Raw genomic sequence first — 24,899 nt, forward strand, 5'->3', positions numbered from 1 at the left:
TCCAGCCCTGGGCTCTTTCCACTAGTTGACACTGGTTTTCAACATGCTTTAGTGCTTTTCTGATTTTTAGTTTCCTTACATGTTTGTCCCCAGTCCTCTCTCCCTGCTCATATGCTTGAGAGCCAGGGACCTATTTCCCACCCATATATTCTTTTCCTGCACTTAGTACAGTGCTTTGAACACAGCACGTGCAAATCACACTAGTCTGTAAGGTCCTCTCTCATGGCGGAGATATTTGTCTCTGCAACAGGAAGAGAGATCCAGGCACAATGGTCCCGAAGGAATGCCTCATTCACAGTCGCCATGGAGTGGGAAAGTAATGGCTGTAATAGAGTGAGGGAGTTGTAATCAGGGGCTTTCAATGGTGCTGTGCTCTCTGTCCGCAGATTCTTCTGTGATGTAATTTCACTACGTCATGGTGTGTGACCTGCATAAGACACATACCATTCATCAATCAATCAATCATATTGATTAGAGAATCTATTAAAGAATCATTAGGGAAACAGTGTGCCTCAGTGGAAAGATCACGAGTTTGGGAGTCAGACGACGTGGGTTCTAATCCCAACTCTGCCACTTGTCTGCTGTGTGACCGTGGCAAGCCACTTATCTTCTCTGTGCCCCAGTTACCTCATCTGTAAAACGGGGATTAAGACTGTGAGCCCCACGGTGGGACAATCTTATTACCCTGTATCTATCCCAGTGCTTAAAACAGTGCACTTAACAAATACCATAATTATTAGTTATCATTATCATATTTATTGAGCACTTACTATGTGCAGCACACTGTACTAATCACTTGGGAGAGTACACCAAAATTAGCAGACACCTTCCCTGCTAAGCTAAGACAAATCATTTTTCTCTTGTTCTATGTAGTTAGAAAAATCAATCATCTAATGGTATTTATTGAGTTCTTATTGTGGACAGAGTACTAAGTGCTTGGAAGAGTTCATATACACCTTCCCTGCTCACAGTGAGTTTACAGTCTAGATGGGGAGACAGACAGACATCACTCAATCAATGGTATTTATTGAGCTCTTACTCACTGTGGGCAGGGAATGTGCTTGTTATAGAGTCGTGTTGCACACTCCCCAGTGTTTAGTACACTGTTGCACATGGTAAGCACTCAGTAAATGCAACTGATTGATAGATCGCTTGCTGTTTGCAGAGCACTGAACTAAGGACTTGGGAGAGTACGATACAACAGATTTAGTAAACATGTTCCTTGCCCACAGTAACCTTACAGTCTAGAGCACTGCAGTGGAAGATCAGTAATCAGGCATGATAGATAATTCCTTTGGCTTCAAAGCCTTCCATGAGCTTTCCACAGCCTATCCATCAACTTTATTGTCATTCCAGCTCTCAGTCTTCACTCCTCCCAAGCTGTAGTCGAGTACTTTGCTCACAGGAAGTGCTCAATAATTGCCTTCTGTTATCCCCAGCCCACCCAAAACTGGAACTCCCTCCCCTGAAAATCCACCAGAACACAGCTCTCCCCATTTCAAAATCAGCCAACCAATCAATCAATAGTATTTATTGAGCATTCTCTCTCTGCTGAGTCCTAACACGGCCTAAGGGAAAGAACATGGACCTGGCTGTCATACAGCCTTGGTTCTAATTCAGACTCCATCGTTTGTTTGATGTGTGAGTTTGGTCTTCCTCTTTGCCTCAGTTTCCCCATCTGTAAAAAGGGTATTAAGTTCTACTCCCTCTACTAAGACTATGAGCCCCATGTGGAACAGGGGATGTGTCCAACCTGAATATCTAGGCCACGGTGCTCTAGAATGTAATCTAGACTAAGAAAATTGAGAAGCCTAGTAATTCTAATCCAACCTCCACCCCTTGTGTGCTGTATAAGTGCGGAAAAGCCACTTCACTTATCTATACCTCAGTTTCCTCATCTTCAAATTAGGGGTTCAATACCTGCTATTATTATTATTATTAATACTAATAATGGCATTTGTTAAGTACTTAGTATGTGCCAAGCACTGTCCTAAACCCTGGGGTAGTGACAGGGTAATCAGGCTGTCCCACGTGGGGCTCACAGTCCTAATCCCCATTTTACACATGAGGTAACTGAAGCACAGAGAAGTTAAGTTACTTGTCCAAAGTAACACAGCAGATAAGTGGAAGACCTGGGATTAGAACCCACGACCTCTGAGTCACAAGCCCATAATCTTTCTACTAAGCCATGCTGCTTCTCTGTTCTCCCACCTAGTTAGAGTGAAAACCCAATGTGGGACTTGTTTATCTTTTATCTACCCCACCTCTTAGTACAATGATTGGCACACAGGAGTTCTTAATAAGCATCGCAGTTATTATTGTCATTACTAGTTATTATCAGTAATAATAATAAGCTCCTTGAGTGCAGAGAACATGTGCCTTGTTACTGTTGTTTTTTCCTAAATCTTAAGCAGAATGCCTAACATTTTATAGGCACTCAATAAACGCCATTGATGAACAATGAGAAGCAGCATGGCCTAGTGGATAGATCCCGAGACTGGGAGTCACAAGGACCTGGGTTTTAATACCAGCTCTGCCACCTGCTTTCTGTGTGACCTTGGCCAAGTCACATAACTTCTCTGGGCCTCAGTTCCTTTATCCATAACATGGAGATTAAGACTGTGATCCCAGTGTGGGACAGGAACTTTGTCCAACCTGAATAGGTTTTATCTACCTCAGCGCTTAGTACGATGCCTGGCACATAGAAAGCATTTAACAAATACTAAAAAAAATTCTGTCCTTACTCAATGACTGTCCTGACTCAAGATGGGTGGGCACCACTGGTTTCTGAGAGGCCATGGTGTTGAGGTCACAGAAAACTAGCCTAAGGCAGGACTCCAGGTGTCATGGTCCACAGCCCAGTAGCTTTGAGGATTGGATGAGAGGCACTCTCATGATTTCAAATAAGACTCTGTTAAGACATCAGAGGATTTCTCACTTTTTAGCCATCCTGTAGACTGTAAGCTCGTTTTGGGCAGGGAATGTGTCTACCAACTCTGTTATACTGTACTTTTCCAAGCACATAGTACAGTGCCTGCACACGGTAAGCACTCAACAAATGCGACTGATCGATATATTCCTCTAGACTATAAAATCACTTTCGCCAGGGAATGTGTCTACTAACTCTGCTGTATTGTGCTCTCACAAGTGTTTCTTATTGTGCTGTGCACACAATAGGTACTCAGTAAATATCATAAGTATTGTTAGCAGGGACACAATCCTGACCTAGGGCTCGCAATCTGCATGATCCCTATTTTACAGATGAGGAAACCGAGGCACAGAGAGATTACTAAACCTTCTACTAATTACTAAAGGTCACAAAACAAGCCAGTGGCAGAGCTGGAACGTGGTAACCTGATGTCCAACCCAGTGCTCTATCTTTTGGGCAACATTGCCTACTTTTCACCTCCCTTATTCAATACAGGCACCTCCCGAGGCATGGCCAATGTCACCACCATGATGGAATTCCTCCACCTGGGATACTCGGAAGTCCAGGAGCTGCAGCTGGTCCACGCCACGCTGTTCCTGCTGGTCTACCTGGCAGCCCTGTTGGGAAATATCCTCATCTTCGCCATCACCGCCCTCTACCGACGCCTCCACACCCCATGTACTTCTTCCTCAGGCATCTGTCCATCCTCGACCTCTGCCTCATCTTCGTTACCGTCTCCAAGTCCATTAGTAACGTCGTGATGAACAGTAGATCTATTTCATCGGCCGGTTGCGGTCTTCAGGTCCTCTTCTTTACCTTCTGTGGCTGTGCGGAGGTGGGCATCCTCACGGCGATGTTCTACAACTGCTACGAGGCCATCTGCCACAACCTACGCTATGACATCATCATGGCTGCAGGGGCCTGTGGGAAGATGGCCCTCACCTCGTGGCTCAGCGGGCAACTCATGGGGATCCTTCATGTCTCTAATAATTTCTCCCTGCCCTTCGGTGGCCCCGCGGAGATCCACCATTTCTTCTGCGATGTCCCCCAGGTATTAAAGCTCATCTGCCCTGGAGACACAGTGGGAGAAGTGGGTGTTATCTGCCTCATCACTACTGTGGATTTTTTCTATTTTATTTTAATCACTTACTCTTACATCAACATCTTCTAGGCCTTGCTGAAGTTGCCATCCACCGAGGGCCGAGCCAAAGCCTTCTCCACCTGCCTGCCCCACCTTGTCTTCGTCACCTTGTTCCTTTCCTCTGGGGGGTTTGAATACCTCAATCTAGTTTCTGATTTCCCTTCTCTTCTGGACTTCCTCCTCCCCATGTTCTATGCCATAGTACCCCCGACTCTGAACCATGCCATTTATAGCCTGACGAACAGGGACATAAAGACTGCCTGAGGGAAGCCTTCAGGGGGTAAGGAGTTTGCTTAGGATGTGAGTCTTTGCCTTGGAATAAGGTTTCTGGAACTACTGACGAAGCAGAGCCTAGGGGTCACCAAGTAGACTCTCATTTATTTTTTATATTAATGTCTTCCTCCCCCTCTGGACTGTAAACTGGTTTGGGGGAGGAAATGTTTGTTATGTTGTTGCACTGTACTCTTCCAAGTGCTCAGATCAGTGCTCTGCACACAGTATCAATAAACAAGATTGACTGACTGACTGAATGACCCCCAGATTGAGGTTACTGGCAAAAAAATGCAATCTGCTTCCTCTTCTACTGTAATTTCTTCTACTGCTACTGCACAAGGAGCAGCACTGTATAGTGGAAAGAGCCGGGGCCTGGATGCCAGATGGTCTTGGCGCTCATCCCAGAGTCTACTACTTGCCCGCTGACCTTGAGCAAGTCACTTCCCTTCTATGTGCCTCAGTTTCAACTGTTATATTGGGATTGGATCCCTCTTCTCCCTTCTACTTAGACTGTGAGCCCCATGTGGGACAGGGAGTCTCTTCAGCCTGATTATCTTGTATCTAGCCTTGTATCTCCTCCTCCAAGAGACCTTTCCTGATTAAGCCCTCTTTTTCCCGGCTCATTCTCCCTTCTGAGTTATCTATGCACTTCAGCCTGTGACTTTTGGACACTTGATAGTCATTCCACCCCCAACCCCAGCACTTATGTTTACATCTTTAAACTGCATATTACACATTACGTATTTGTTCCTATCAATGTCAGTCTCCCTCTCTAGACTGTAAGCTCATTGTGGGCAGGGATCATGCCTGCTAATTGTGTTGAATTGTACTCGCCTGAGCACTTAGTACAGTGTTCTGCAAATAGTAAACGCTCAAAAATACAACTAATTGATTGATTGTTCTACCCCAGTGCATAGAACAGTGCCTAACACTTAGTAAGCACTTAACAAATACCATTTTTTTAAAAAATCAATCAATCCTATTTAGTGAGCAACTTTGATCTATAATTTACCTCTCGCTTATTTTCTAGTGAGTTGTTACTTCTTTAGTATTTACTACTTATACCTACTTACTCTACTTGTTGCTTTACAGAACAGTGGCGTTGTGGTGTAGTAGATGGAACACAGGCCTGGGAGTCAGAAGGGCCTGGGTTCAAAACCCTGCTCTGTAACCTGCATGCTGTGTGACCCTGGGTAAATCACTTCACTTCTATGGGCCTCAGTTATCTCTTCTGTAAAATGGGGATTAAGATTGTAGGTCCCATGTAGGACAAGAGCTGTGTACAACCTGATTAGTTTGCATCTACCCCAAAGCTTTGGACAGTGCCTAGCACATAGTAAGTCCTTCCCAAATACCATAAAAAAATATTTGAGCTGTCTTTTGGTTTGAAGATGGGGCTTCCAGTGGTAAGATGGATCTGTGGCTGTGAATGTATCCACCACAAGGCTTAGAACAATACTTGGCACATAGCACTTACCAAGTACCATTCTTACTTATTATTATTTTGAGAAGGAGTATGATGCTTTCTCAGTAAAAGTTTTAGAAAGATGCTTTGAGCAGTAAAGGGTGGTCTAGGCAGAAGACAGGAGAGAGAAAGTGAAGGGTGGTCTAGGCTGAAGACAGGAGAGAGATGGTGACTGAGATTCTAGTGGGGTCATTGGTGCCTGAAATAGCCTGAAATCCCCATACCCAAGTCCCTGGATAAATTGCCAGGCCACAGCCCTCCCCATCTTTAAAGCCCCCCATAATCAATCGATGTTACTTATTGAGAGGTTAGTGTGAGCAGAGTTCTGTACTAAGTGCTTGAGAGACTGCTATATAATAGAATTGGTAGACATGTTTCCCTGCCCATAGCGAGTTTACATTCTAGATGGGGAGACAGACATAAATGAATAAGCAATTAAATTATTCCAATCAATCAATCATACTTTCTGAGCATATACTGTGTGCAGAGCACCATACTGAGCACTTGGAAGAGTACAATATGAAAGAATTGGTAGACACATTCCCTGCTCATGACAAGCTTGCAAGATTTTCTGCCCTGCTCTGTCCACTGACCATATGCACAGTGAAAATAGTGAAACTGGGATTGGAAGCCAGGTCCTCCAACTTCCAGTCCCAGGCTCTTTCCACTAAGCCACACTGCTTCTGTTGGGTGCATAAAGGGAGAATTTGGGATGAGTGATAACTGGGACTTTTTCTGTCCACGGTGTCCAGAGCAGCAGAAGGCCAGCCCCTCTGGAAAATAACTGTTCTGGGCACCTCATGGATATCTATACCAGGGAAATGGGGTTGTCTAGGAAAAAGAAGGGCAGTTATTCAGCAGGGAGCCTATAAATCCTTGGTGGCAACGTCCAGACTGAGGGATCTTCCTTCTCTGGGGACAGATTCTCCCACCTGGGCACAGGGAAACAGGGTTCAGCCAATCTCCTGACAGCCAGACTGCGAAGGGGTGGCAATCTCAACACAGCAACACCACCCACAAACTCATTTCTATCCACCCAGGGGTGCCCACCTGTTACTGGGCTTAATAAGATAGATGGACGTTCAGCAGGGTCAGGGATGGAGAGAGAGAGAGAGAGAGAGAGAGAGAGAGAGAGAGAGAGAGAGAGAGAGAGAGAGAGAGACCCTCACCCATCGTCACAGGCACTGCGGACCTGAGGTGAGGGGAAAGATGTATTCGGTTTGAGGGTGGCTAGAGGGAATGAATGGTATTTGTTAAGCACTTACTAAGTGCCAGGCACTGTTCTAAGCCCTGGGGTAGATACAAGCTAATCAGGCTGGACACAGTCAGTCAATCATATTTATTGAACATTTACTGTGTGCAGAGCACTGTACTAAGCACTAAGGAGAGTACACTATAACAATAAACAGACACATTTTCTTCCCACAACGAGTCTTAATGCCCATTTTACAGATGAGGTAACTGAGACCCAGAGAAGTGAAATGACTTGCCCAAGATCACACAGTAGACAAGTGGTGGAGCCAAGATTAGAGCCTGATTCCTTCTGACTCCCCGGCTCTTGCTCTATCGACTAGGCCATGCTGCTTCTCTCCTATGGAACATCTAGGGAAATGGGTTTTTGAGGGTTGAATAAAGAGGGAGAGGACTCCTTCGTGAACATTATTCCTTTAGTTTCAAAGACAATTCTACTGGAGACTGGTAGGCAGTTGTCAGGAGAATGGATGATCACCGGACACCTGTCCAGCTTAACGGAAGGGCTCTGAGACATGATTTAAAAAGGAGAAAGGAGAGAAGGCAAGTACTGTCACAGCCTATTAGGGTAGAAGGGTAGAAAGGTAGACGGTATTGTGTCCATCTTTGACTGAATACAACACAGCTGATCTCTCACTATATTTTTCAGTCACATTCGCATGTGTGAATGGGCTCTTTGAAACCCAAAGCCAGCAACAAAAGTACAGGTGGGAATAGATACCCGCCCTTAGCCATCTCTTCCTTCCACAAGGACAGCATGTCACAAAGACTATCCAGTTCATACATTGATTCAATCGTATATACTGACCAGAACACTGCACAAAGAGCTTGGGAAAGTACAATACAACAATAAATGGACACATTCTATACCCAGAATGAGCTTACTGTCTAGAGGGGAAGACAGATAGTAATATAAATAAATTAATTGCATATATGTACTTAAGTGCTATGGGGCTGGGAGAGGGGATGAATAAAGGGAGCAAGTCAGGGAAACCAGAAGGGAGTGTTAGAAGAGAAAAGGAGGGCTTAGTCAGGGAAGTCCTTTTGGAGGAGATGTGCCTTCAATAAGCTTTAAAGGAGGGGAGAGTAATTGTCCTTTATGAGGACGTCCTTCATGTCTGGTATGAGGAGAAAGGGTGTTCCAAGCCAGAGATAAGACGTGGGAGAGAGGTAGGTGGTGAAATAGATGAGATCAAGGTAGTGAGAAGGTTAGCATTAGAGGAACAAAGTGTGCAGGCTGGATGTAGTAGGCGAGCAGTGAGGTGAGGCAGGAGGAGCAAGGCGATTGATTGCTTTAAGTCTATGGTAAGGACTTTCTGTTCTATGTGGAGGTGGGTGAGCAACCCCTGGAGGTTCTTGAGGAGTGGGCAAACATGGCCTAAACATCTTTGTAGAAAAATGACCTGGGCAGCCCACTGTTAAATCTTTATTCCTGGACCTGGAAAATCACCAAGATCAGAAACACCGCTACTTCCCTCCTACCCTGTTCCAGGTCTTTTTCATTCTTACAGTCGATCACTGGGATTTGTTGAGCACTTGATGGGTGCTGAGCAGAGTAATAATAATTGCGGTATTTGTTAAGCACACCCAGAACTCTGTGCCAGCACTGTATAAGTGCTGGGGTAGACACAAAATAATCATGTCCCACATGGGGCTCGCAGTCTAAGTAGGAAGGGTATTGTTATATTGTACTCTTCTAGGCTTAGTTGTACTTACTCTGCACACAGTAAGTGCTCAATAAATATGAGTGAATAAATGGATAGTAAGTTATCAATTAATAAGATTGACTAAGGAACAAGAGGCATTCCATTTCTCAGAGGAGTGAGTGAGGCACAGAGAAGTTAAATAACTTGCCTAACATCATTCAGAATCTAAGTGGCAGAGCTGGGATTTTTTTAATGGCATTTGTTAAGCACTTAGTATGTTCTAAGGGCTGGAGTAAATATAAACTAATCAGGCTGGACAGAAAACTCAAAGTGTTGATCTCCACTTTACAGAATGAGTTAACAGAAGCACTGAGAAGTGAAATGACTTGTCCAAGGTCACGCAGCAGCTAAATAGTGGAGGCAGGATTAGAACCGAGGTCCTTTGACTTTTTGGCTGCTGCTTCTCTAACAATACATATGCTAACTTCTGATTCCTCTAAATCCATAGTCTCTCTTGTCTTGTCTTATGCTGTTAAATCATTTCTGACCCATAGCGACACCACAGACACATCTCACCCAGAATGCTTCTCTCCATCTGCAATCATTCTGGTAGGGTATCAATAGAGTTTTCCTGGTGCAAATACAGAAGTAGTTTGCCATTACCACCTTCCGCTCAGTAAACCTGAGTCTCCACCTGCGACTCTTTCCCATGCCGCTGCTGCCCAGCACTGGTGAGTTTTGACTTGTAGCAGATTACCATCGAATTGCTAGCCACTGTCCAAACTAGGAACGGAATGGGTAGGCCTCTGCTTGACTGTCCCTCCCGTAGCCGAGACTGGTAGAGTAGTGGAAACTCTACAGGTGTGATCCTGAAATAGGGCATAGTCTCTCACCCATCCTAAAATACAGAGAATCACAATGATCTTTGACAACTTGGGAAGGCTTTGGTACTAAAAAGGTCTGGGGATGTGATCCAGGCCCCTTTGGTAGGGGGCATAAGAAGAGGAGCGGTTCTTGGAGAATTCAGATTGCTTTCATCCCAGAAATCCACTTGGGAGGAGAACACAGCCCGTACCAGGTCTTTGTGGGTGACCAATCATTTTTTTCTATGATATTTGTTAAGCACGTACTCAGCACTAGACAGTCTACTAAGTCATGGAATAGGTACAACCTCATCAGGTTGAACACAATCCCTATCCCACATGAGGCTCACAGCCTAAATTGGAGTGAGGAGGACTTAATCTATATTCTACAGATGAGGGAACTTGAAGGCCAGAGAAGTTAAGGGACTTGTTCAAGGTCACACAGCAGACAAGTGGCAGAGCCTGCACTATCAGTCTATTGTATTTATTGAACAGGTACTATGTGCAGAACACTCTTCTGAGCTCTTGGGAGAGTGCAATACAATAGAATTAGCAGACACATTCCCTGACCATAATGAGCTGACACCGAGGCCTGTGCTCTTTCCTCTAAGCCGTGCTGCTTCTCCTATAAGGCTGTGACTCCTAGACCCACTGCAAAAAGAGAGACCAGCTTCTAGTGCACTTTCAACAGGGAAACTGATGATTGTTATTCGATGCCAAATGGCAGGCAAGTCTATCAAGAGTGAATTTATGTGTCATTGTCAGCAAAGGGCACAGGCCTGGGAGTCAGGAGACCTGGGTTTCAATCCCCACTCCACCACTTGACTGCTGTGTTACTTTGGGCAAGTCACTTAAGGACTCTGTGCCTTAGTTTCATTATCTGCAAAATAGGGATTAAATGCTTATTCTTGTGGGCAGAAAACTCCGTTATATTGTACCCTCCCAAGTGCTTAGTATAGTGCTCTGTACACAATAATCGCTCAATAAATATGATTGACTTATTGAAGCACACTAATCTCTGTGTGGAAAATATTCCCTACCACTTCCAATTTCAGAGGGTTATTATGAGGATACATTGAGAAAATTTGTCACAAACAAAATGAAGGCTCTACCACTTGTCTGATGTGTGACCTTTGGCAAGTCACTTTGCTTCTCTATTCCTCAGTTCCCTCATCTACGAAATGGGGATTCAATATCTGTTCTTCCCTCTACTTAGACTGTCCCACATGGACAGGGACTGTGTCCAACATGACATATCTGCCCCACTCAGCACAGTGCTTGGCACACAGTAAGTGCTTAGCAAATATTTTTCTTCTTCCTTTTCTTCATCTTCTTCATCATCTTCTACTACTACTACTACTATTCATTCATTCATTCATTCAATCGTATTTATTGAGCGCTTACTGTGTGCAGAGCACTGTACTAAGCGCTTGGTAAGTATAAGTTGGCAACATATAGAGACGGTCCCTACCCAACAGTGGGCTCACAGTCTAGAAGTCTAGAAGTCACAGTCACAGTCTAGAAGTACTACTAATACTACCACTACTACTTCTTCTTCTTCTTCCTTAGTAGAACGATCATAGGCCTGGGAATCAGAGGAACTGGGTTCTAATCCTAGCTCCACCATTTCTCCGCTGTGTGGCCTTGGGCAAGTCACTTGACTTCTCTTTGCCTTAGTTCTCTCTTCTCCAAATGGGGATTCAATATCTGTTCTCCCTTCTACTTAGACTGTGAGCCCCTTGCAGGACCTGATTGTCTTCTATCTACCCATTCATTAGCATCTCAGTATAGCACCTAGAGAGTATCCAGTAGTCTACCAGTCGTGGATACAGGAGGGAGAGTTAAGCAGAGGCCTACCCATTCCATTTCTAGCTTGGGCAGTGGCTAGCAAGTGGAAGGCAATCTGCTATGTCAAAACTCACCTGTGCTAGGCAGCAATTGCATAAGAGAGAGTCAAGGGTGGAGACTCACGTTCACTGTATCGAAGGAGGCAATGATAAATCACTTCTGTATTTTTACCAAGAAAACTCTATGGATATGCTATCAAAACAATTGCAGATGGAGGTGGGGCGATATGGGAGAAATGTGTCCATGAAGTTGTTGTGGGTCGGAAATGACTCGATAGCATAAGATAGGACAAGCCCCATTCATTCACTCAATTGTATTTATGGAGCACTTACTGTGTGCAAAGCACTGGCCTAAATGCTTGAAAGAGCATTAGCAGACACATTCACAATAAACACAGACACAGACACAATAAACAGACACATTCCCTGACTACTATGAGCTTACAGTCTAGAGGATCGTAGCTTATTTGTGTTTACTAATGTCTGTCTCCCCTTCTAGAACTTAAGCTCTTAGTACAGTTCTTGACATCTAGTAAGAACTCAACAAATCCCATTATGATTATGATTATTGTAATTATAAATATTGTCATTATTATCAGCAAACAATCATGACCCAACTGGTTCAGGGTGCCTCCACCGGCCCTCGCAGAAAGTCCCAGTAGAAGGTCCTGGATGGGGTCCATTAGCTATGGGGAATCTCACCACCACCACTGAGTTCATCCTCCCGGGGTTCTAAGGCAGGCCGTCATTGCAAGGCCAGCTATTTTTAACGTTCCTGGTCCTGTACTGTGTGACCATGGTAGGCAATCTCGTAATGGTCGCCATCATCAGCCTGGACCCCCAACTTCACACTGCCATGTACTCCTTCGTCTGCAGCCTGTCTCAACTGGAGTTCTGATATTCCTCTACTATCGCCCCCAGGGCCCTGCTTAGTTTCCTTTCAGAGCAGGCAGTCATCTCCTTCTCTGCCTGCACCGCTCAGTTCTTCTTCCTCTTCCTCTTTGAGACGACAGAGGCCTTCTTCCTGGCCGCCATGGCATAAGATCTTTTTGTCGCCATCTGTGACCGCCTCCACGATCATGTTCCATAGAATCTGTCCGCTGTTGGTGGGGGGCTTGTACCTCTGGGAAGTGGTCGATACCGTGACCCAAACCACCATGAGCTTCTGGTTACCATTCTGTGGGCTCAACAAAATTGATGGCTTCTTCTGCGACGTCCTCCCGATCCTAATCCTGTCCCTCTCTGACATGCTGACCAACCAGCTGGTCTTGCTCGCTTGCGTGGCTCCATTATCGTGGGCACCTTCGCCATTGTCTCGATCTCCTACGTGCTCATCATCTCTACCATCCTAAGGATCTGCTTGGCAGAGGGATGGATGAGAACCTTCTCCACCTGTGTCTCCCACATGGTGGGGTGGGTCGGTTCTGTGGCTCTGTCTTCTTCATGTACAACCAGCCCGGTGCTATCTCAAACATGGAGCAGAGCAAGGTGGTGTCCATCTTCTACACCATCATCATTCCAATGCTGAATCCTATCACCTACAGTCTGAGGAACGAAGATATCAAGGAGGAATTAAAGAAGATCAGGAAGAAGCTCTCTCTGTGATCGTTTGATGACCTGGTTGACAGGACTTGTGACAACTCTGGACCAAAAAAGTTCACTCCATGTTTCTCCACTCCTCAAGAACCTCCAATTGTTGCCCATCCACCTATGCATCAAACAGAAATTCCTTACCATAGGCTCTGAAGCACTCGATCACCTTGCCCTCTCCTTCCCTATCTCCCGGATTTCTTACTATATCCTAGCCCACACATTTCACTCCTCCAGTGCCCATTTCACTTTACCTCCATCTCGTCCAACTCATTCATTCATTCATTCAATCGTATTTGTTGAGAGCTTACTGTGTGCAGAGTGCTGTACTAAGCGCTTGGGAGAGTAGAACTATAAATAGACATATTCCCCGACAACAACGAGCTGAAAATCTAGAAGAGGGAGACAGACATTAAAATAAATAAATGAATTGCAGATATGTACTGAAGTGCTGGGGGTTGGGAGGGAGAAAGAACAATGGGAGCAAGTCAGGGTGATGCAGAAGGGAGTGGTAGAAGAGAAAAGAGGGGGCTTAGTCACGGAAAGCCTCTAGGAGGGACTGTGCCTTCAGTAAGTCTTTGATACGGGAGGGTAATTATCTGTCGGATTTGAGGAGGGAGGTCATTCCAGACTAGAGGCAGGACGTGGGTGAGGGGTCAGCAGTGAGGCAGGAGAGATCTAGGTACAGTGAGAAGGTTAACATGAGAGAAGTGAACTGTGCCGCCTGGGTTGTAGTAAGAGAGTAGTGCGGTGAGGTAGGAGTGGGCAAAGTGATTGAGTGCTTTAAAGCTAATGGTAAGGAGTTTTTATTTGATGCAAAGGTGGATGGGCAACCACTGGAGATTTTCGGGGAATGGGGAAGTCCTGAATGTTTTTGTAGAAAAATGATCCGGGCAGCAGTTTGAAGTATGGACTGGAGTCTCGTCCCCAACCTCTAGCCCACGTCCTGCCTCTGGACTGGAATCTCCTCGCTCTTCATATCTGACAGACAGTCATACTCCCTACCTTAAAATCCTTATGAAAAACACATCTCCAAGAGGCCTTCCCTGACTTTGACACCCGTCTACCACCCGTCTACATGTTTCATTTTGTTGTCTATCTCCCCCTTCTAGACTGTGAGCCCATTGCTGGGTAGGGACCGTCGCTATATGTTGCCAGTTGTATGTACTTCCCAAGCGCTTAGTACAGTGCTCTGCACACGGTAAGCGCTCAATAAATTCGATTGAATGAAATTATGCTCCCATTTCCCCTGAACCCAGAGGATTTTCTCAGGTAGAGAAAAATTCTATTTGGGTTGACTCTACCAGTAGGAAACATCCCTCCTACCTTACCTTGCTGATTTCCTATTACAACCTAGTCCACATACTTCATTGTAATAATAACGATAATAATTGTGGTATAAGAACTTTCCGTGTGCCAAGCACTGAACTAAGCATTGGGGAGGATACAAGATAATTAGGTCCCACATGGGGCTCTCAGTCGAAGTAAGAGGGAGAACGGGTATTGAATCCCAGTTCAGCAGACGAGAAAACTGAGGCACACAGAAGTTAAATCACTTGCCCCAGGTCACCGATCAGATAAGTGGTGGAGCTGGGATTAGAACCCAGATCTTCAGATGCCCAGTCCTGTTCGGTTCCTCTAATGCCAACCTACTCTCTGGACCTCAATCTTATCTGTCTCTTCACCGACCCTTTGCCCATATCCTCCCTCTGGCCTGGAACTCCCTCCCACTCTATATGTGATGGACCATCACTCTCTCTACATTCAAAGACTTGTTAAAATTATATCTCCGTCCAAAGGGCTTCCCGACTAAGTCCTATTTTCCCCTATTCCTTCTCCCTTCTGCATCACCTTTGCACTTGGATCTTTATACTTTAAGCACTTGCTATTCACCCCACCCTCAACCCCATAACACGTATGCACATACCCAAAATGTATCCATTTATTTTAATGTCTGCCTTCATCTCTAGACTGCGAGCTCCTTGTGGTCAAGGGATGTGCCTACCAACTCTACTGTGCTGTCTTATCCTGAGTACTTAGTACAGCGCTCTGTGAACAGTCATTGCTCAGAAAATGCCACTGACTGATTTATTAAACATATGCCAGGTACTAAATGAAAGGGTGGCCATAGAGTAATCAGTTTAGGCATAGCCTCCAATCAAAGTGTTAGGTGAAGTGGGTATCTTACTCTCATTTTATAGATGAGGAAGCCAAAGCCCAGAGACGTTAAGCGACTTCGCCAAAGTCACACAGCAGGTCAGGGGCGGAGTTGGGATTAGAATTCAGGTCTACTGAATTCCAGCCCATGTACAGTTCACTAGTGCATGGTGCACCAAAGATGGTGTACAACGAAAGGAGTCGGCAAGGGGCTACACCAGAGGGGTCAAAGAACCTCGTTTCTAGTGTCCTGTAGTCTCTGAGCTCATTTTGGGCAGGGAATGTGTCTGTTTATTGTTATATTGTACTCTCCCAAGTGGTTAGTATGGTGTTGTGCACACAGTATGTGCTCAATAGATATCAATCAATGAATGAATTCCTGGCACTGAAGGGAGACATGACTCCCTTAATGTAACTTGTAATGTTACTTGTATGTATGATTCTCCTTTTGAAGTGGTTTTAACCTAGCCCATTCCATTTCTCATTCCCATGGCAGCTGGGCCCCTTGGGATTTCTTCCTGCCACACCAATTCCTGGCTGATTATTCCCCACTCACCTCCGAGCCATCCAACGTCTGTATCCATGGAAACCAAGGCAGCAACGCACACTGTGGACCCCGTTCCCTTCTGATGCAATTCACCTGTCCCTGGATGCACGATACCGGAAACTCCTCATTGCGTTAATAGCCGATGTGTTTCCGGCCCCTTTATTGGGGCTACCAGTAAATATGATAAATACAGTTGACTGAATGAATGACTGAATACCCCCATCATCGGCAATAGTTAGAACGGGGACTGTGGAAAACAGTGCCTTTCTTTCTCCCTGTTTGTCTCTCCTGGAGATAGGAGAGCTTGGTGCTGATGTAGAGAGGGATGTTCCCCCTTGAACTCTTGATCATTTCTCACAAGGGGGAGAAAGCTGGCAACCAGAGCAGTTGAAGCTGATAACAGCTTGGGGCTGGATGCATTCAGGTGAGTCTTTCACTAAGCGTTTCATCTTCGGCAGGGAAACTATCTACGAAATTTATTGTATTGGACTCTTCCAAACGCTTAGTATAGTGCTCTGCCCACAACCATTGATGATTGACTGATTGATTAATACATGTCACCCCTGCTAGAATGTGAGCTCCTGGTTGGCTGGGAAGATGTCTACCAACTGTGTGGTGTTTACTCTCCCAAGTGCATAGGACAGTGCTCTGCACTTAGCAAGTGCTCAGTAAATTATTATTATAAGCAAAGGGCCTGGGTTATATTTCCATCTCCTCCACTTGTCTGCTGTGGTACCGTGAGCACGTCATTGAATTTCTCAGTGCCTCAGGCCTCTGATCTGCAAAATAGAGGTACATTACCTGTCCTCCCTCCTTCTTAAACTGTGAGCCCCAAGTAGGAACTGATTATTTTATACCTACCCAGCGCTCAATACAGTGCTTGGCACATAGCATGTGATGAACAAATACCACAATTAGTATTATTAATAATGAATACCATTTATGGATTGGGTAGACACAAGATTCATTCATTCACTCTATCATATTTATTGAGTGTTTACTGTTTGCAGAGAAGAAGAAGACGGTATTTGTTAAGCACTTACTATATGCCAGGAGTTTTTCTAAGCGCTGGGTGGGGGTGGGGGGAAAAGGTAATAAGGTTGTCCCACGTGGGGCTCACACTTTTAATCCCCTTTTTATAGATGAGATAACTGAGACACAGAGAGGTTAAGTGATTTGCCCAAAGTCACACAGTTGACAAGTGGCAGAGCTGGGATTAGAACCCATGACCTCTGACTCCCAAGCCTGTGCTCTTTCCACTGAGCCATGCTGCACTGTACTAAGTACTTGGGAAATTGAAATAAAGCAATGAAGAGGACACTCCCTGCTCAAAGTGAGTTCACAGTCTAGAGGGGAGAGACAGACATCAGTACAAATAGTCATCAATATAAATAAATAAAGTTACATATATATACATAAGTGCTGTGGGGTTTGGAGCGGGGGAAAGAGCAAAGAGAGCAAGTCAGGGTGAAGCAGAAGGGGGTGGGAGAGGAGGAATAGTGGGGCTTAGTCTGGGAAGGCCTCTTGGAAGAGATGTGCCTTCAGTAACGCTTTGAAAGAGAATAATTATCAGATTTGAGAAGGGAGAGCATTCCAGGCCAGAGGTAGGATGTGGTCCAGGGGTCGGTGGTGAGACAGGCAGGAATGAGGCACAGTGAGAAGGTTAGCAAATTGTGCAGGCTGGGTTGTAGAAGGAGAGAAGCAAGGTGAGGTAGGAGGGGGCAAGGTGATGGAGTGTGTTAAAGCCAATAATGATGAGTATTTATTTGATATGGAAGTCGATAGGAACCCACCGGAGATTTTTGAGGAGGGGAGTGATATGCCCTGAACTTTTATGTAGAAGGATAATCTGGGCAGAGGAGTAAAATATTGACTGGAGTAGTGAGATGCAGGAGGTTTGGAGGGCAACAAGGAAATTAATGCAGTAATCTAAGAGGGATAGAATGAGTGATTGTACTAACGGGATAGCAGTTTGGATGGAGAGGAAAGGTCGGATTTTACCAATGTGGTGAAGGTAAAACCGACGGGATTTGATGACAGATTGAATATGTGTGTTGAATGAGAGAGCATACTCAAGGATAATGCCAAGATTGCACGCTTGTGAGACAGGAAGAATGGTGGTGCCGTCTACAGTAATGGGAAAGTCTGGGAGAGGACAAGGTTTGGGTGGGAAATAAGGTGTTCTGTTTTGGACATGTTAAGTTTGAGATGACAGGGGGACATCCAAGTAGAGATGTCTTGAAGGAAGGAAGAGATGCTATACTGGAGAGAGGGAGAGAGATCAGGGGAGGAGATGTAGTTTTGGGTATCATCCGCCTAGAGATGGTAGTTAAAGCCGTGGGAATGAATGAACTCTCCAAGAGAATGAGTGTAGATGGAGAATAGAAGGGGACAGAAGGGCACTGTAGAACCCTCTCACGCAACGATCTGGCCACATACTTCATCAGGAAAATTAACACCACCAGGTCTGAACTTCCCAGAATCATCTCACCCCTCCTCCGCCCCCTCCTCTCGACCCCCTATTCTACTTTCCCATCCTTCCCAGCAGTAACGTCAGAGGAAATCCCCTCCCTCCTCTCAAGTGCCAACCCCTCCACATGCACATCAGACCCCATTCCCTCCCACCTTCTAAAAACTCTCGCCCCTTCCCTCCTCCCCTCCTTAACTTCCATCTTCAACTGCTCACTCTTCTACAGCTTCTTCCCCTCTGCCTTCAAACATGCCCACGTCTCCCCCATCCTAAAGAACCCTCCTTTGATCCCACAGCTCCCTACAATAGTCGCCTCTTCTCCCTCCTACCCTTCTTTCCAAACTCCTGGAGTGAGTCGTCAACCCTCACTGCCCAGAATCCCTGTCCTCCAACTCTCTCCTGAACCCTCTCCAATCTGGCTTCGGTCCCTTCCACTCCACTGAAACCACCCTTTCAAAGGTCACCAGTGACTTCCTTCTTGACAGATCCAACGACTCCTTCTCCAACCTAATCCTCCGTGACCTCTCACCTTGCTTTGACACTGTCGATCATCTCCTTCTCAACATGTTATCCAACCGTGGCTTCACCGACTCCATCCTCTCCGGGTTCTGCTCTTATCTCTCTGGCCATTCATTCTCAGTCTCCTTCGCTGGCTCCTCGTCTCCCTCCCATCCCATAACTGTAGGCATTCCTCAAAGGTCAGTTCTTGGTCTCCTTCTATTCTCCATCTATACTTACGTCCTTGGTGAACTCATTCGCTCCCACGGCTTCAACTATAATCTCTACGTGGGTGATATCCAAATCTATTTCTCCTCCCCTGTTCTCTCTCCCTCCCTCCAGGCTCGCATCTACTCCTGCCTTCAGGCCATCTCTACTTAGATGTCTTCCCGCCACCTAAAACTCAACATGTCCAAGACAGAGCTCCTTATTTTCCCTCCTAAACCTTGTCCTCTCCCTGACTTTCCCGTCACTGAGGACGGCACTATCATCCTTCCCATCTCACAAGCCCACAACTTCGGTGTCATCTTTGACTCTGATCTTTCATTTACCCCACATATCCAATCTGTCACCAGGCCTGTCGATCTCACCTTCACAACATCGCCAAGATCCGCCCTTTCCTCTCCGCCCAAACTGCTACCACGTTAATGCAATCACTCATCCTAACCCGACTGGATTACTGCATCAGCCTCCTTTCTGACTTCCCAATATCCTGTCTCTCCCCACTTCAGTCTATACTTCACTCTGCTGCCTAGATTATCTTTTTACAAAAACGTTCTGGGCATGTCACCCCTCTCCTCAAAAATCTCCAGTGTTTGCCTATCTACCTCCATATCAGTTAAAAACTTCTCACTGTTGGCTTCAAAGCTCTCCATCACCTTGCCCCCTTCCTACTTCACCACCCTTCCCTCCTTCTTCGTCCAGCCCGCACATTCTGCTTCTCTGGTGCTAACCTTCTCACTATGCCTCGTTTTTGCCTGTTCCGCCGTCGACCCCTGGCTCAAGTCCTACCCTGGCCTGTAACGCCCTCCCTCCTCAAATCCGCGAATCACACTTCCCCCTTCAAAACTCTACTGATGGCTCACCTCCTCCAAGAGACCATCCCAGACTAAGTGCCCCATTTTCTCAGCTCCCTCTCCCCTCCCAATCAGCTCGACTCTCCCTTTGCTCCACCCCCCCGCCCCACAGCACTTGTGCATATATGTAAATATCTATAATTCTATTTACTTTTATTAATTCCTGTTTAACTGTTTAGATCTGTATATATCTATAATTCTATTTATTTATATTGATGGTATTTATTGATGCCTGCTTACTTGTTTTGATGTCTGTCTCCCCCCTTCTAGACTGTAAGCCCGTTCTGGGCAGGGATTTTCTCTCTTTATTGCTGAATTGTACTTTCCAAGCACTTGGTACAGTGCTTTGCACACAGTAAGCGCTCGATAAATATTATTGAATAAATGAATGAATAAATGCATTTTGCTCCGCTGGTGCCAACCTAGTCATTGTACCTCATTCTCATCTGTCTTATGGCCAACCTCTTGCCCAAATCCTGCCTCAGGCCTGGAACAGCCTTCCCCTTCATATCTGACAATCATTCTCCCCAGCTTCAAAGCCTTATTAAAATTACATCTAATCCTAAAGGCCTTCCCCGACTAAGCCCTCCTGTCCTCCCCACCCACTCTCTTCTACACCACCCTTGCACTTTGATTTGCTCCCTTTATTCAAGCCTTCTTCAGCCCCACAGAGTTTATGGCAATATCAGTAAATTTTTTATTTATACTACTGTCTGGCTCCCTCTCTGAACTGTAAACTCATTGTGGGCGGGGATCATTTCTACCAAATTTGTTATGTTGTACTATCCCAAGCACTTAGTATGATGCTCTGCACACAGTAAGTGTTCAGTGAATACAAGTGATTGCTTGAGATATGTAAATTATGTATTACGAATTAATTATGTATATTAATGTCTTTCTCCTTCTCTAGACTGTAAGCCCATTATGTGAATGAAACATATCTACCAACTCTGCTGTATTGTACTCTCTCAAGTGCTTAGTACAGTGCCTTGCAAACAGTAAGCACTCAGATTGAATGATTGATTGATGGCATAAGCTTTGTGGCTGTTATCGTGCACCACATTTCAGGACCTTTTATCTTGATAGTTGATTCTTGGTATGACACAACATTCATATACATGCACAATACATGACTGGTGTTGGTTCATTTTCTTTCCTACTTCTCCTTGAACACAGCTAGTGAATTACACACCCTAAGAGATTACCAATGTCACCACAGTGATGGAATTCCTGCTCCTGGGGTTCTCAGAGGTCCGGGATCTGCGGCTGGTCCATCCTGCACTGTTCCTCCTGCTCTACCTGACGGCGCTGATGGGGAATCTCCTCATCATCGCCATCACCACCCTCGACCAGCGCCTTCACGCCCCCATGTACGTCTTCCTCAGGAACCTGTCCATCTTCGACCTCTGCCTCATCACTGTCACCATCCCCAAATCCGTCCACAACTCCCTGACTAATGACAGATCCATCTCTTTCCTGGGCTGTGTTCTCCAAGTATTTTTGGCTCTTTCATCAATTTTTGCAGGATTAGTCATCCTCACAGTGATGTCCTATGACCGCTACGTGGCCTTCTGCCACCAAGGTCATCATGAATCTAGGGGCCTGTGCGAAGATGGCCACCGCTTCATGGCTGAGCGGGGGGCTGTCTGCTGTGTTACACACAGGCAGCACCTTCTCCCTCTCCTTCTGTGGGTCCAACGTTGTAGGCCAGTTCTTCTGTGACATCCCCCAGTTGCTCACCATCTCTCGCTCTCCTGACCTCTTCAGAGAGGTGGTGCCCATCTGCGTCAATGTGGCATTCGACTTCTGCTGTTTCGTTGGCATCGTCATCTCCTACATCCATATCATGGCGACGCTGCTGGGGATGCCGGCCACAGAAGGGCGGACCAAAGCCTTCTCTACCTGCCTACCCCACCTCGTCGTCATCACTCTTTTCCTCTCCATGGGGTTCTTTGCCTACCTCAAGGCCCCCTAGGACTCTCCCTCAGTTATGGACCTTCTGGTGTCTGTGTTCTACACTGTGGTGCCCCCCATCCTGAACCCCCTCATCTACAGCCTGAGGAATAGGGACATGAAGGCCACAATAGGAAAATTCTTAAAGGGGAAATTTTACACGAGAGAAGTCTCTGCACATCTCGCATTTGGCTTAGAATATTCCCTAAGGCAAAATGCATACACATTTTCATCGTTTGTTATCACCACACTTCATTCCTTACTATGTGCCAGCCACTGTACTCAGCAATGGGGTAGACACAAGCAAATCAGGATGGACACAGTCCACATCCCAAATAGGGCTCATAGTCTTAATTCCCATTTTACAGGTGAGGTAACTGAGGCACAGAAAATTGTAGTGATTTTCCCAAGGTCACACAGACCATAAGTTCGTTGTAGGCAGCGAATAGATCTATCATATTGTACTCTTTCAAGTGCTTACTATAGTGCTCTGCATGTAGTAAGCTCTCAGTAAATACAATTGACTGACTGATTCACATACTGACTGGCACGTGGTGGAGCCGGAATTAGAATACAGGGCCATCGATTCCCAGGCCTGGGACCATTCCACTCGGTCATGCCACCTCATTGTGCCCCAGTTACTTCAACTGTAAAATGGGGATTAAGACTGGGAGTCCCTTGTGGGACATGGACTGTATCCAAATTGATTATCTTCTGTCTATTCCAGTGCTTAGTACAGTGCCTAGCGTATCATAGGAACTTAACAAATGCCATTCGATAAATGCAATTACTATTATTGCAATCTCTGCCATTGCTGCTATTAATAAGTATGCTATTTGTTCCATGCTTAGTATGTTCCAAGCACTGTTCTGAGCACTGGGGTAGATACAAGATAATCAGGTTGGACAGTCCCTGTCCCACATAGGGCTCATGGTCTTAACCCCCATTTTTCAGATGAGGAAACTGAGGTACAGACACGTTAAGGGAGTTGTCCAAAGTGACAAAGGAGACAAGTGCAGAATCGGGATTAGAACCCATGACCTTCTGACTCTCAGGTCCATGCTCTATTCACTAGGCCAAACTGCTGCTTACTGCTACTACTACTCTCCCCTTGGGCATGCTCCCCCTTGTCATTCAACACTGACTCCAGTCTCATTCACTTACTCTCCTTGTCTACAGTAAGTGCTCAACAAATATGATTAATTGATTTGCCTCCCAGGTCATTAGTTCATTTTTACTCTCCACCACTGAAGATTACTTTCATGGGGTTGGGTGGAGCAAAGGAGTCAACCGATAGAATAAAGGGGTGATTATCCTGGGTACCTCCACCAAGCTGGACTCCTCCATCCATTATACTGCAGTGGCATTGTCCTTTGTGTCTCCACAGTGCTGGACTGCCCTACTCCTACTATAACCCAGCCCACACACTTAATAACTGCCACTGATTGATGGACTGCTCTTTACACAGTAAGTACTCAATAAATTCCATCAATGGATTAACTGATTGCTCTGCACACGGTAAACACTCAATAGATAGCATTGATTGATTATGTGTATTCTGATTTTTTTGGTAACCACCACAGGGCATGGCACATATTACGTGTTAAATACTATTATGTTTATTACTGCTGTTTTTGTTATTATTATGATAACCCTTTTGGGTAGGTAAAAGGGATTGTATCTTTGAGACATTTCAGGCCACCAAGATGTAGAAATGGTGAAGTCTCCCAGAGGGAGAGGGAGAGGATAGAGCTGGGACTAGAACCCAGGTCTCCTGATTCCCACTATCCCCCGCTGCCTCCATACCCCCTGACAATTTTCCAACTCTCCCTCTGAATGGGATTCCAAAGATTGTTTTCCGGGGCAAGTGATGTGGCCTCATGGGATAATGTCAGGAGAGATAAAGTGAGTTGTTTTCTCACTAATGTTGCCATGACCATCATCTGGATTGGAAGAAAGCCACTTCTATGTCAACTCAGCAACCGGGGGGCAGGAAAAGTGGTTGGCATGCAGGTGGCATCCTACCCACCCGTAAATGTGATCCTCCCACTGCGTGACCATCTCCATCCAGATGGAACACAGCTAATGGGAGCAGCATGGCATAGTAGATAGAGCACAGGCATGGGATTCAGGTCATGGGTTCTATTCATTGAAGCAGCGTGGTTCAATGGAAAGAGTCCGGGCTTGGGAGCCAGAGGTCAAGGGTTCAAATCCAGGCTTCACCACTTGTTAGCTGTGTGACTTTGGGCAAGTCACTTCACTTCACTTCTCTGTGACCCACATACCTCATCTGTAAAATGGGGATTAAGACTGTGAGCCCCACGTGGATAAACTGATCATCTTGTAACCTCCCTAGCACTTAAAACGGTGCTTTGCACATAGTAAGCACTTAATAAATGCCATTAATATTATTATTATTCCTGGCTCTTCCACTTGTCTGCTGTGTGACCTTCGGCAAGTCACTTCACTTCTCTGTGCCTCAGTTACTCATCTGTAAAATGGGGATTGAGACTGTGAGACTCACCTGAGACAGGGACGATGTCCAACCCGATTTGCTTGTATGCACCCCATTTCATAATGGTGCCCCCTACCCTAAACCCCCTCATCTACAGCCTGAGCAACAGGGACATGATGGAGAGGCTCGTAAGGGGGAAAATTAACTCCCGTTCAGGGCCATCTGCACAGAAATATCAGTAACTTTGTGCAGTTAATGAAGGTGGCTCAGCTTCAGAATAGTCGTCTGTTTCAGTGTGTTCTGACTGAACCCATTGGCTCCTTGGAATTCACGAGGGATTCCACATCTTCCAGGTTCTGGTGTCTCTGGGCGTTTTCCTCCTGGTTATCTGCTTCACCTCTTAATAATAATTATGGAATTTGTGAAATCTGACCATGTGCAAAATACTGTTCTAAGCACCAGGTGTAGATACAAGATAACCAGGTCCTCACATGGGACTCACAGTCTAAGTAGGAGGGAAAACAGATTTCTTTCAGTGGTATTTGTTTAGCTCTTATTATGTGTCAAACACTGTTCTAAGTTCTGGGATATACATAGAAATTAGGTTGGATACAGTCCCTGTCCTGCATGGGGCTCATTTTCCTGAATAGGGAATCGAGGCCCAGAGAAGTAAAGGGACTTGTCCCAGGTCACACAGCAGGTAAGTGGCAGAGCCAGGATTATAACATAGATCCTCTG

At 45.7% G+C, this 24,899-nt stretch overlaps 2 pseudogenes; both read left to right on the forward strand.

The window, feature by feature from the left end:
• Positions 1-12,103: 12,103 nt before the first annotated feature.
• LOC119922596 lies at positions 12,104-13,020 on the forward strand (annotated as a pseudogene).
• A 3,103-nt stretch (positions 13,021-16,123) lies between these two features.
• LOC119922597 lies at positions 16,124-23,792 on the forward strand (annotated as a pseudogene).
• The last annotated feature ends 1,107 nt before the right edge of the window (positions 23,793-24,899 follow it).

This window comes from Tachyglossus aculeatus, unplaced genomic scaffold (genome assembly GCF_015852505.1).
Source record: "Tachyglossus aculeatus isolate mTacAcu1 unplaced genomic scaffold, mTacAcu1.pri scaffold_114_arrow_ctg1, whole genome shotgun sequence".
NCBI classification, from domain to species: domain Eukaryota; kingdom Metazoa; phylum Chordata; class Mammalia; order Monotremata; family Tachyglossidae; genus Tachyglossus; species Tachyglossus aculeatus.